The sequence below is a fragment of the Ranitomeya imitator genome, chromosome 6, assembly GCF_032444005.1.
Source record: "Ranitomeya imitator isolate aRanImi1 chromosome 6, aRanImi1.pri, whole genome shotgun sequence".
NCBI lineage: Eukaryota > Metazoa > Chordata > Amphibia > Anura > Dendrobatidae > Ranitomeya > Ranitomeya imitator.
In genome coordinates this window covers 4,885,456-4,898,194 of record NC_091287.1, presented here as the reverse complement: position 1 = coordinate 4,898,194, position 12,739 = coordinate 4,885,456, and positions in this window count along the sequence as shown.

Below are 12,739 nucleotides of genomic sequence, written 5' to 3'. Positions count from 1 at the left end.
CAGGATGGAGGAGGACGAGAGGGGAGCGTCCAGGGGCAGGATGGAGGAGGACGAGAGGGGAGCGTCCAGGGGCAGGATGGAGGAGGACGAGAGGGGAGCGTCCTGGGGCAGGATGAGAGGGGAGCATCCTGGGGCAGGACGAGAGGGGAGCGTCCAGGGGCAGGACGAGAGGGGAGCGTCCAGGGGCAGGACGAGAGGGGAGCGTCCAGGGGCAGGATGGAGGAGGACGAGAGGGGAGCGTCCTGGGGCAGGACGAGAGGGGAGCGTCCAGGGGCAGGACGAGAGGGGAGCGTCCTGGGGCAGGACGAGAGGGGAGCGTCCAGGGGCAGGACGAGAGGGGAGCGTCCAGGGGCAGGATGGAGGAGGACGAGAGGGGAGCGTCCAGGGGCAGGATGGAGGAGGACGAGAGGGGAGCGTCCAGGGGCAGGATGGAGGAGGACGAGAGGGGCAGGATGGAGGAGGACGAGAGGGGCAGGATGGAGGAGGACGAGAGGGGCAGGATGGAGGAGGACGAGAGGGGCAGGATGGAGGAGGACGAGAGGGGAGCGTCCAGGGGCAGGATGGAGGAGGACGAGAGGGGAGCGTCCAGGGGCAGGATGGAGGCGGACGAGAGGGGAGCGTCCTGGGGCAGGATGGAGGAGGACGAGAGGGGAGCATCCTGGGGCAGGATGGAGGAGGACGAGAGGGGAGCATCCTGGGGCAGGATGGAGGAGGACGAGAGGGGAGCATCCTGGGGCAGGACGAGAGGGGAGCGTCCAGGGGCAGGATGGAGGAGGACGAGAGGGGAGCGTCCAGGGGCAGGATGGAGGAGGACGAGAGGGGAGCGTCCAGGGGCAGGATGGAGGAGGACGAGAGGGGAGCGTCCAGGGGCAGGATGGAGGAGGACGAGAGGGGAGCGTCCAGGGGCAGGATGGAGGAGGACGAGAGGGGAGCGTCCTGGGGCAGGATGGAGGAGGACGAGAGGGGAGCATCCTGGGGCAGGATGGAGGAGGACGAGAGGGGAGCATCCTGGGGCAGGATGGAGGAGGACGAGAGGGGAGCATCCTGGGGCAGGATGGAGGAGGACGAGAGGGGAGCGTCCTGGGGCAGGATAGAGGGGAGCATCCTGGGGCAGGATGAGAGGGGAGCATCCTGGGGCAGGATGGAGGAGGACGAGAGGGGAGCGTCCAGGGGCAGAACGAGAGGGGAGCGTCCAGGGGCAGGATGGAGGAGGACGAGAGGGGAGCGTCCTGGGGCAGGATGGAGGAGGACGAGAGGGGAGCGTCCAGGGGCAGGATGGAGGAGGACGAGAGGGGAGCGTCCTGGAGCAGGATGGAGGAGGACGAGAGGGGAGCATCCTGGGGCAGGATGGAGGAGGACGAGAGGGGAGCATCCTGGGGCAGGATGGAGGAGGACGAGAGGGGAGCATCCTGGGGCAGGATGGAGGAGGACGAGAGGGGAGCATCCTGGGGCAGGATGGAGGAGGACGAGAGGGGAGCATCCTGGGGCAGGACGAGAGGGGAGCATCCTGGGGCAGGATGGAGGAGGACGAGAGGGGAGCGTCCTGGGGCAGGATAGAGGGGAGCATCCTGGGGCAGGACGAGAGGGGAGCATCCTGGGGCAGGATGGAGGAGGACGAGAGGGGAGCGTCCTGGGGCAGGATGAGAGGGGAGCGTCCAGGGGCAGGATGGAGGAGGACGAGAGGGGAGCGTCCAGGGGCAGGATGGAGGAGGACGAGAGGGGAGCGTCCAGGGGCAGGATGGAGGAGGACGAGAGGGGAGCGTCCTGGGGCAGGATGAGAGGGGAGCATCCTGGGGCAGGACGAGAGGGGAGCGTCCAGGGGCAGGACGAGAGGGGAGCGTCCAGGGGCAGGACGAGAGGGGAGCGTCCAGGGGCAGGATGGAGGAGGACGAGAGGGGAGCGTCCTGGGGCAGGACGAGAGGGGAGCGTCCAGGGGCAGGACGAGAGGGGAGCGTCCTGGGGCAGGACGAGAGGGGAGCGTCCAGGGGCAGGACGAGAGGGGAGCGTCCAGGGGCAGGATGGAGGAGGACGAGAGGGGAGCGTCCAGGGGCAGGATGGAGGAGGACGAGAGGGGAGCGTCCAGGGGCAGGATGGAGGAGGACGAGAGGGGCAGGATGGAGGAGGACGAGAGGGGCAGGATGGAGGAGGACGAGAGGGGCAGGATGGAGGAGGACGAGAGGGGCAGGATGGAGGAGGACGAGAGGGGAGCGTCCAGGGGCAGGATGGAGGAGGACGAGAGGGGAGCGTCCAGGGGCAGGATGGAGGCGGACGAGAGGGGAGCGTCCTGGGGCAGGATGGAGGAGGACGAGAGGGGAGCATCCTGGGGCAGGATGGAGGAGGACGAGAGGGGAGCATCCTGGGGCAGGATGGAGGAGGACGAGAGGGGAGCATCCTGGGGCAGGACGAGAGGGGAGCGTCCAGGGGCAGGATGGAGGAGGACGAGAGGGGAGCGTCCAGGGGCAGGATGGAGGAGGACGAGAGGGGAGCGTCCAGGGGCAGGATGGAGGAGGACGAGAGGGGAGCGTCCAGGGGCAGGATGGAGGAGGACGAGAGGGGAGCGTCCTGGGGCAGGATGGAGGAGGACGAGAGGGGAGCGTCCTGGGGCAGGATGGAGGAGGACGAGAGGGGAGCATCCTGGGGCAGGATGGAGGAGGACGAGAGGGGAGCATCCTGGGGCAGGATGGAGGAGGACGAGAGGGGAGCATCCTGGGGCAGGATGGAGGAGGACGAGAGGGGAGCGTCCTGGGGCAGGATAGAGGGGAGCATCCTGGGGCAGGACGAGAGGGGAGCATCCTGGGGCAGGATGGAGGAGGACGAGAGGGGAGCGTCCTGGGGCAGGATGAGAGGGGAGCGTCCAGGGGCAGGATGGAGGAGGACGAGAGGGGAGCGTCCAGGGGCAGGATGGAGGAGGACGAGAGGGGAGCGTCCAGGGGCAGGATGGAGGAGGACGAGAGGGGAGCGTCCTGGGGCAGGATGAGAGGGGAGCGTCCAGGGGCAGGATGGAGGAGGACGAGAGGGGAGCGTCCAGGGGCAGGATGGAGGAGGACGAGAGGGGAGCGTCCAGGGGCAGGATGGAGGAGGACGAGAGGGGAGCGTCCTGGGGCAGGATGGAGGAGGACGAGAGGGGAGCATCCTGGGGCAGGATGGAGGAGGACGAGAGGGGAGCATCCTGGGGCAGGATGGAGGAGGACGAGAGGGGAGCATCCTGGGGCAGGATGGAGGAGGACGAGAGGGGAGCATCCTGGGGCAGGACGAGAGGGGAGCATCCTGGGGCAGGATGGAGGAGGACGAGAGGGGAGCGTCCTGGGGCAGGATAGAGGGGAGCATCCTGGGGCAGGACGAGAGGGGAGCATCCTGGGGCAGGATGGAGGAGGACGAGAGGGGAGCGTCCTGGGGCAGGATGAGAGGGGAGCGTCCAGGGGCAGGATGGAGGAGGACGAGAGGGGAGCATCCTGGGGCAGGATGGAGGAGGACGAGAGGGGAGCATCCTGGGGCAGGACGAGAGGGGAGCATCCTGGGGCAGGATGGAGGAGGACGAGAGGGGAGCGTCCTGGGGCAGGATAGAGGGGAGCATCCTGGGGCAGGACGAGAGGGGAGCATCCTGGGGCAGGATGGAGGAGGACGAGAGGGGAGCGTCCTGGGGCAGGATGAGAGGGGAGCGTCCAGGGGCAGGATGGAGGAGGACGAGAGGGGAGCGTCCTGGGGCAGGATGGAGGAGGACGAGAGGGGAGCGTCCAGGGGCAGGATGGAGGAGGACGAGAGGGGAGCATCCTGGGGCAGGATGGAGGAGGACGAGAGGGGAGCATACTGGGGCAGGATGGAGGAGGACGAGAGGGGAGCATCCTGGGGCAGGATGGAGGAGGACGAGAGGGGAGCATCCTGGGGCAGGATGGAGGAGGACGAGAGGGGAGCATCCTGGGGCAGGACGAGAGGGGAGCATCCTGGGGCAGGATGGAGGAGGACGAGAGGGGAGCGTCCTGGGGCAGGATAGAGGGGAGCATCCTGGGGCAGGACGAGAGGGGAGCATCCTGGGGCAGGATGGAGGAGGACGAGAGGGGAGCGTCCTGGGGCAGGATGAGAGGGGAGCGTCCAGGGGCAGGATGGAGGAGGACGAGAGGGGAGCATCCTGGGGCAGGATGGAGGAGGACGAGAGGGGAGCATCCTGGGGCAGGACGAGAGGGGAGCATCCTGGGGCAGGATGGAGGAGGACGAGAGGGGAGCATCCTGGGGCAGGATGGAGGAGGACGAGAGGGGAGCATCCTGGGGCAGGACGAGAGGGGAGCATCCTGGGGCAGGATGGAGGAGGACGAGAGGGGAGCGTCCTGGGGCAGGATAGAGGGGAGCATCCTGGGGCAGGACGAGAGGGGAGCATCCTGGGGCAGGATGGAGGAGGACGAGAGGGGAGCGTCCTGGGGCAGGATGAGAGGGGAGCGTCCAGGGGCAGGATGGAGGAGGACGAGAGGGGAGCGTCCAGGGGCAGGATGGAGGAGGACGAGAGGGGAGCGTCCAGGGGCAGGATGGAGGAGGACGAGAGGGGAGCGTCCTGGGGCAGGATGGAGGAGGACGAGAGGGGAGCATCCTGGGGCAGGATGGAGGAGGACGAGAGGGGAGCATCCTGGGGCAGGACGAGAGGGGAACATCCTGGGGCAGGATGGAGGAGGACGAGAGGGGAGCATCCTGGGGCAGGATGGAGGAGGACGAGAGGGGAGCGTCCAGGGGCAGGATGGAGGAGGACGAGAGGGGTGCGTCCTGGGGCAGGATGGAGGAGGACGAGAGGGGAGCGTCCTGGGGCAGGATGGAGGAGGACGAGAGGGGAACGTCCAGGGGCAGGATGGAGGAGGACGAGAGGGGAGCGTCCAGGGGCAGGATGGAGGAGGACGAGAGGGGAGCGTCCAGGGGCAGGATGGAGGAGGACGAGAGGGGAGCATCCTGGGGCAGGATGGAGGAGGACGAGAGGGGAGCATCCTGGGGCAGGATGGAGGAGGACGAGAGGGGAGCGTCCAGGGGCAGGACGAGAGGGGAGCGTCCAGGGGCAGGAAGAGAGGGGAGCGTCCAGGGGCAGGATGGAGGAGGACGAGAGGGGAGCGTCCAGGGGCAGAACGAGAGGGGAGCGTCCAGGGGCAGGATGAGAGGGGAGCATCCTGGGGCATGATGGAGGAGGACGAGAGGGGAGCGTCCAGGGGCAGGATGAGAGGGGAGCGTCCAGGGGCAGGATGGAGGAGGACGAGAGGGGAGCGTCCAGGGGCAGAACGAGAGGGGAGCGTCCAGGGGCAGGATGAGAGGGGAGCATCCTGGGGCATGATGGAGGAGGACGAGAGGGGAGCATCCTGGGGCAGGATGGAGGAGGACGAGAGGGGAGCGTCCAGGGGCAGGACGAGAGGGGAGCATCCAGGGGCATGATGGAGGAGGACGAGAGGGGAGCATCCTGGGGCAGGATGGAGGAGGACGAGAGGGGAGCGTCCAGGGGCAGGATGAGAGGGGAGCGTCCAGGGGCAGGATGGAGGAGGACGAGAGGGGAGTGTCCAGGGGCAGGATGGAGGAGGACGAGAGGGGAGCATCCTGGGGCAGGATGGAGGAGGACGAGAGGGGAGCGTCCAGGGGCAGGATGGAGGAGGACGAGAGGGGAGCGTCCTGGGGCAGGATGGAGGAGGACGAGAGGGGAGCGTCCAGGGGCAGGATGGAGGAGGACGAGAGGGGAGCGTCCTGGGGCAGGATGGAGGAGGACGAGAGGAGAGCATCCTGGGGCAGGATGGAGGAGGACGAGAGGGGAGCATCCTGGGGCAGGATGGAGGAGGACGAGAGGGGAGCATCCTGGGGCAGGATGGAGGAGGACGAGAGGGGAGCATCCTGGGGCAGGATGGAGGAGGACGAGAGGGGAGCATCCTGGGGCAGGACGAGAGGGGAGCATCCTGGGGCAGGATGGAGGAGGACGAGAGGGGAGCGTCCTGGGGCAGGATAGAGGGGAGCATCCTGGGGCAGGACGAGAGGGGAGCATCCTGGGGCAGGATGGAGGAGGACGAGAGGGGAGCGTCCTGGGGCAGGATGAGAGGGGAGCGTCCAGGGGCAGGATGGAGGAGGACGAGAGGGGAGCGTCCAGGGGCAGGATGGAGGAGGACGAGAGGGGAGCGTCCAGGGGCAGGATGGAGGAGGACGAGAGGGGAGCATCCTGGGGCAGGATGGAGGAGGACGAGAGGGGAGCATCCTGGGGCAGGATGGAGGAGGACGAGAGGGGAGCATCCTGGGGCAGGATGGAGGAGGACGAGAGGGGAGCGTCCAGGGGCAGGATGAGAGGGGAGCGTCCAGGGGCAGGATGGAGGAGGACGAGAGGGGAGCGTCCTGGGGCAGGATAGAGGGGAGCATCCTGGGGCAGGACGAGAGGGGAGCGTCCAGGGGCAGGAAGAGAGGGGAGCGTCCAGGGGCAGGAAGAGAGGGGAGCGTCCAGGGGCAGGATGGAGGAGGACGAGAGGGGAGCGTCCAGGGGCAGAACGAGAGGGGAGCGTCCAGGGGCAGGATGAGAGGGGAGCGTCCAGGGGCAGGATGGAGGAGGACGAGAGGGGAGCATCCAGGGGCAGAACGAGAGGGGAGCGTCCAGGGGCAGGATGAGAGGGGAGCATCCTGGGGCAGGACGAGAGGGGAGCGTCCAGGGGCAGGACGAGAGGGGAGCATCCAGGGGCAGGATGGAGGAGGACGAGAGGGGAGCATCCTGGGGCAGGATGGAGGAGGACGAGAGGGGAGCGTCCAGGGGCAGGATGAGAGGGGAGCGTCCAGGGGCAGGATGGAGGAGGACGAGAGGGGAGCGTCCAGGGGCAGGATGGAGGAGGACGAGAGGGGAGCATCCTGGGGCAGGATGGAGGAGGACGAGAGGGGAGCGTCCAGGGGCAGGATGGAGGAGGACGAGAGGGGAGCGTCCTGGGGCAGGATGGAGGAGGACGAGAGGGGAGCGTCCAGGGGCAGGATGGAGGAGGACGAGAGGGGAGCGTCCTGGGGCAGGATGGAGGAGGACGAGAGGGGAGCATCCTGGGGCAGGATGGAGGAGGACGAGAGGGGAGCATCCTGGGGCAGGATGGAGGAGGACGAGAGGGGAGCATCCTGGGGCAGGATGGAGGAGGACGAGAGGGGAGCATCCTGGGGCAGGATGGAGGAGGACGAGAGGGGAGCATCCTGGGGCAGGACGAGAGGGGAGCATCCTGGGGCAGGATGGAGGAGGACGAGAGGGGAGCGTCCTGGGGCAGGATAGAGGGGAGCATCCTGGGGCAGGACGAGAGGGGAGCATCCTGGGGCAGGATGGAGGAGGACGAGAGGGGAGCGTCCTGGGGCAGGATGAGAGGGGAGCGTCCAGGGGCAGGATGGAGGAGGACGAGAGGGGAGCGTCCAGGGGCAGGATGGAGGAGGACGAGAGGGGAGCGTCCAGGGGCAGGATGGAGGAGGACGAGAGGGGAGCATCCTGGGGCAGGATGGAGGAGGACGAGAGGGGAGCATCCTGGGGCAGGATGGAGGAGGACGAGAGGGGAGCATCCTGGGGCAGGATGGAGGAGGACGAGAGGGGAGCATCCTGGGGCAGGATGGAGGAGGACGAGAGGGGAGCATCCTGGGGCAGGACGAGAGGGGAGCATCCTGGGGCAGGATGGAGGAGGACGAGAGGGGAGCGTCCTGGGGCAGGATAGAGGGGAGCATCCTGGGGCAGGACGAGAGGGGAGCATCCTGGGGCAGGATGGAGGAGGACGAGAGGGGAGCGTCCTGGGGCAGGATGAGAGGGGAGCGTCCAGGGGCAGGATGGAGGAGGACGAGAGGGGAGCATCCTGGGGCAGGATGGAGGAGGACGAGAGGGGAGCATCCTGGGGCAGGACGAGAGGGGAGCATCCTGGGGCAGGATGGAGGAGGACGAGAGGGGAGCGTCCTGGGGCAGGATAGAGGGGAGCATCCTGGGGCAGGACGAGAGGGGAGCATCCTGGGGCAGGATGGAGGAGGACGAGAGGGGAGCGTCCTGGGGCAGGATGAGAGGGGAGCGTCCAGGGGCAGGATGGAGGAGGACGAGAGGGGAGCGTCCAGGGGCAGGATGGAGGAGGACGAGAGGGGAGCGTCCAGGGGCAGGATGGAGGAGGACGAGAGGGGAGCATCCTGGGGCAGGATGGAGGAGGACGAGAGGGGAGCATCCTGGGGCAGGATGGAGGAGGACGAGAGGGGAGCATCCTGGGGCAGGATGGAGGAGGACGAGAGGGGAGCATCCTGGGGCAGGATGGAGGAGGACGAGAGGGGAGCATCCTGGGGCAGGACGAGAGGGGAGCATCCTGGGGCAGGATGGAGGAGGACGAGAGGGGAGCGTCCTGGGGCAGGATAGAGGGGAGCATCCTGGGGCAGGACGAGAGGGGAGCATCCTGGGGCAGGATGGAGGAGGACGAGAGGGGAGCGTCCTGGGGCAGGATGAGAGGGGAGCGTCCAGGGGCAGGATGGAGGAAGACGAGAGGGGAGCATCCTGGGGCAGGATGGAGGAGGACGAGAGGGGAGCATCCTGGGGCAGGATGAGAGGGGAGCATCCTGGGGCAGGATGGAGGAGGACGAGAGGGGAGCATCCTGGGGCAGGATGGAGGAGGACGAGAGGGGAGCATCCTGGGGCAGGACGAGAGGGGAGCATCCTGGGGCAGGATGGAGGAGGACGAGAGGGGAGCGTCCTGGGGCAGGATAGAGGGGAGCATCCTGGGGCAGGACGAGAGGGGAGCATCCTGGGGCAGGATGGAGGAGGACGAGAGGGGAGCGTCCTGGGGCAGGATGAGAGGGGAGCGTCCAGGGGCAGGATGGAGGAGGACGAGAGGGGAGCGTCCAGGGGCAGGATGGAGGAGGACGAGAGGGGAGCGTCCAGGGGCAGGATGGAGGAGGACGAGAGGGGAGCGTCCTGGGGCAGGATGGAGGAGGACGAGAGGGGAGCATCCTGGGGTAGGATGGAGGAGGACGAGAGGGGAGCATCCTGGGGCAGGACGAGAGGGGAGCATCCTGGGGCAGGATGGAGGAGGACGAGAGGGGAGCGTCCTGGGGCAGGATAGAGGGGAGCATCCTGGGGCAGGACGAGAGGGGAGCATCCTGAGGCAGGATGGAGGAGGACGAGAGGGGAGCGTCCTGGGGCAGGATGAGAGGGGAGCGTCCAGGGGCAGGATGAGAGGGGAGCATCCTGGGGCAGGACGAGAGGGGAGCGTCCAGGGGCAGGACGAGAGGGGAGCGTCCAGGGGCAGGATGAGAGGGGAGCGTCCTGGGGCAGGATGAGAGGGGAGCATCCTGGGGCAGGACGAGAGGGGAGCATCCTGGGGCAGGACGAGAGGGGAGCGTCCAGGGGCAGGACGAGAGGGGAGCATCCTGGGGCAGGACGAGAGGGGAGCGTCCAGGGGCAGGATGGAGGAGGACGAGAGGGGAGCGTCCTGGGGCAGGATGAGAGGGGAGCATCCTGGGGCAGGACGAGAGGGGAGCGTCCTGGGGCAGGATGGAGGAGGACGAGAGGGGAGCGTCCAGGGGCAGGATGGAGGAGGACGAGAGGGGAGCGTCCTGGGGCAGGATGAGAGGGGAGCATCCTGGGGCAGGACGAGAGGGGAGCGTCCTGGGGCAGGATGGAGGAGGACGAGAGGGGAGCGCCCAGGGGCAGGATGAGAGGAGGACGAGAGGGGAGCGTCCTGGGGCAGGATGAGAGGGGAGCATCCTGGGGCAGGACGAGAGGGGAGCGTCCAGGGGCAGGAAGAGAGGGGAGCGTCCAGGGGCAGGATGGAGGAGGACAAGAGGGGAGCGTCCTAGGGCAGGATGGAGGAGGACGAGAGGGGAGCGTCCAGGGGCAGGATGGAGGAGGACGAGAGGGGAGCGTCCAGGGGCAGGACAAGAGGGGAGCATCCTGGGGCAGGACGAGAGGGGAGCGTCCAGGGGCAGGACGAGAGGGGAGCGTCCAGGGGCAGGACGAGAGGGGAACGTCCAGGGGCAGGACGAGAGGGGAGCATCCAGGGGCAGGACGAGAGGGGAGCGTCCAGGGGCAGGACGAGAGGGGAGCATACTGGGGCAGGATGGAGGAGGACGAGAGGGGAGCGTCCAGGGGCAGGATGGAGGAGGACGAGAGGGGAGCGTCCTGGGGCAGGATGAGTGGGGAGCATCCTGGGGCAGGATGGAGGAGGACGAGAGGGGAGCATCCAGGGGCAGGATGGAGGAGGACGAGAGGGGAGCATCCTGGGGCAGGATGGAGGAGGACGAGAGGGGAGCGTCCAGGGGCAGGATGGAGGAGGACGAGAGGGGAGCGTCCAGGGGCAGGATGGAGGAGGACGAGAGGGGAGCGTCCAGGGGCAGGATGGAGGAGGACGAGAGGGGAGCGTCCAGGGGCAGGACGAGAGGGGAGCATCCTGGGGCAGGACGAGAGGGGAGCATCCTGGGGCAGGACGAGAGGGGAGCGTCCAGGGGCAGGACGAGAGGGGAGCGTCCAGGGGCAGGACGAGAGGGGAGCATCCTGGGGCAGGACGAGAGGGGAGCGTCCAGGGGCAGGACGAGAGGGGAGCATCCAGGGGCAGGACGAGAGGGGAGCGTCCAGGGGCAGGACGAGAGGGGAGCATCCTGGGGCAGGACGAGAGGGGAGCGTCCAGGGGCAGGATGGAGGAGGACGAGAGGGGAGCGTCCTGGGGCAGGATGAGAGGGGAGCGTCCAGGGGCAGGATGGAGGAGGACGAGAGGGGAGCGTCCTGGGGCAGGATGAGAGGGGAGCATCCTGGGGCAGGATGGAGGAGGACGAGAGGGGAGCATCCAGGGGCAGGATGGAGGAGGACGAGAGGGGAGCATCCTGGGGCAGGATGGAGGAGGACGAGAGGGGAGCGTCCAGGGGCAGGATGGAGGAGGACGAGAGGGGAGCGTCCAGGGGCAGGATGGAGGAGGACGAGAGGGGAGCGTCCAGGGGCAGGACGAGAGGGAAGCGTCCAGGGGCAGGACGAGAGGGGAGTATCCTTGGGCAGGATGAGAGGGGAGCGTCCAGGGACAGGACGAGAGGGGAGCGTCCAGGGGCAGGACGAGAGGGGAGTATCCTTGGGCAGGATGAGAGGGGAGCGTCCAGGGACAGGACGAGAGGGGAGCGTTCAGGGGCAGGACGAGAGGGGAGCGTCCAGGGGCAGGAAGAGAGGGGAGCGTCCAGGGGCAGGATGGAGGAGGACGAGAGGGGAGCGTCCAGGGGCAGGATGGAGGAGGACGAGAGGGGAGCGTCCTGGGGCAGGATGAGAGGGGAGCGTCCAGGGGCAGGATGGAGGAGGACGAGAGGGGAGCGTCCAGGGGCAGGATGAGAGGGGAGCATCCTGAGGCAGGACGAGAGGGGAGCGTCCAGGGGCAGGACGAGAGGGGAGCATCCTGGGGCAGGATGGAGGAGGACGAGAGGGGAGCGTCCAGGGGCAGGATGGAGGAGGACGAGAGGGGAGCGTCCAGGGGCAGGATGGAGGAGGACGAGAGGGGAGCGTCCAGGGGCAGGACGAAAGGGGAGCGTCCAGGGGCAGGACGAGAGGGGAGCGTCCAGGGGCAGGATGGAGGAGGACGAGAGGGGAGCGTCCAGGGGCAGAACGAGAGGGGAGCGTCCAGGGGCAGGATGAGAGGGGAGCATCCTGGGGCAGGACGAGAGGGGAGCGTCCAGGGGCAGGACGAGAGGGGAGCATCCAGGGGCAGGATGGAGGAGGACGAGAGGGGAGCATCCTGGGGCAGGATGGAGGAGGACGAGAGGGGAGCGTCCAGGGGCAGGATGAGAGGGGAGCGTCCAGGGGCAGGATGGAGGAGGACGAGAGGGGAGCGTCCAGGGGCAGGATGGAGGAGGACGAGAGGGGAGCATCCTGGGGCAGGATGGAGGAGGACGAGAGGGGAGCGTCCAGGGGCAGGATGGAGGAGGACGAGAGGGGAGCGTCCTGGGGCAGGATGGAGGAGGACGAGAGGGGAGCGTCCAGGGGCAGGATGGAGGAGAACGAGAGGGGAGCGTCCTGGGGCAGGATGGAGGAGAACGAGAGGGGAGCATCCTGGGGCAGGATGGAGGAGGACGAGAGGGGAGCATCCTGGGGCAGGATGGAGGAGGACGAGAGGGGAGCATCCTGGGGCAGGATGGAGGAGGACGAGAGGGGAGCATCCTGGGGCAGGATGGAGGAGGACGAGAGGGGAGCATCCTGGGGCAGGACGAGAGGGGAGCATCCTGGGGCAGGATGGAGGAGGACGAGAGGGGAGCGTCCTGGGGCAGGATAGAGGGGAGCATCCTGGGGCAGGACGAGAGGGGAGCATCCTGGGGCAGGATGGAGGAGGACGAGAGGGGAGCGTCCTGGGGCAGGATGAGAGGGGAGCGTCCAGGGGCAGGATGGAGGAGGACGAGAGGGGAGCGTCCAGGGGCAGGATGGAGGAGGACGAGAGGGGAGCGTCCAGGGGCAGGATGGAGGAGGACGAGAGGGGAGCATCCTGGGGCAGGATGGAGGAGGACGAGAGGGGAGCATCCTGGGGCAGGATGGAGGAGGACGAGAGGGGAGCATCCTGGGGCAGGATGGAGGAGGACGAGAGGGGAGCATCCTGGGGCAGGATGGAGGAGGACGAGAGGGGAGCATCCTGGGGCAGGAAGAGAGGGGAGCATCCTGGGGCAGGATGGAGGAGGACGAGAGGGGAGCGTCCTGGGGCAGGATAGAGGGGAGCATCCTGGGGCAGGACGAGAGGGGAGCATCCTGGGGCAGGATGGAGGAGGACGAGAGGGGAGCGTCCTGGGGCAGGATGAGAGGGGA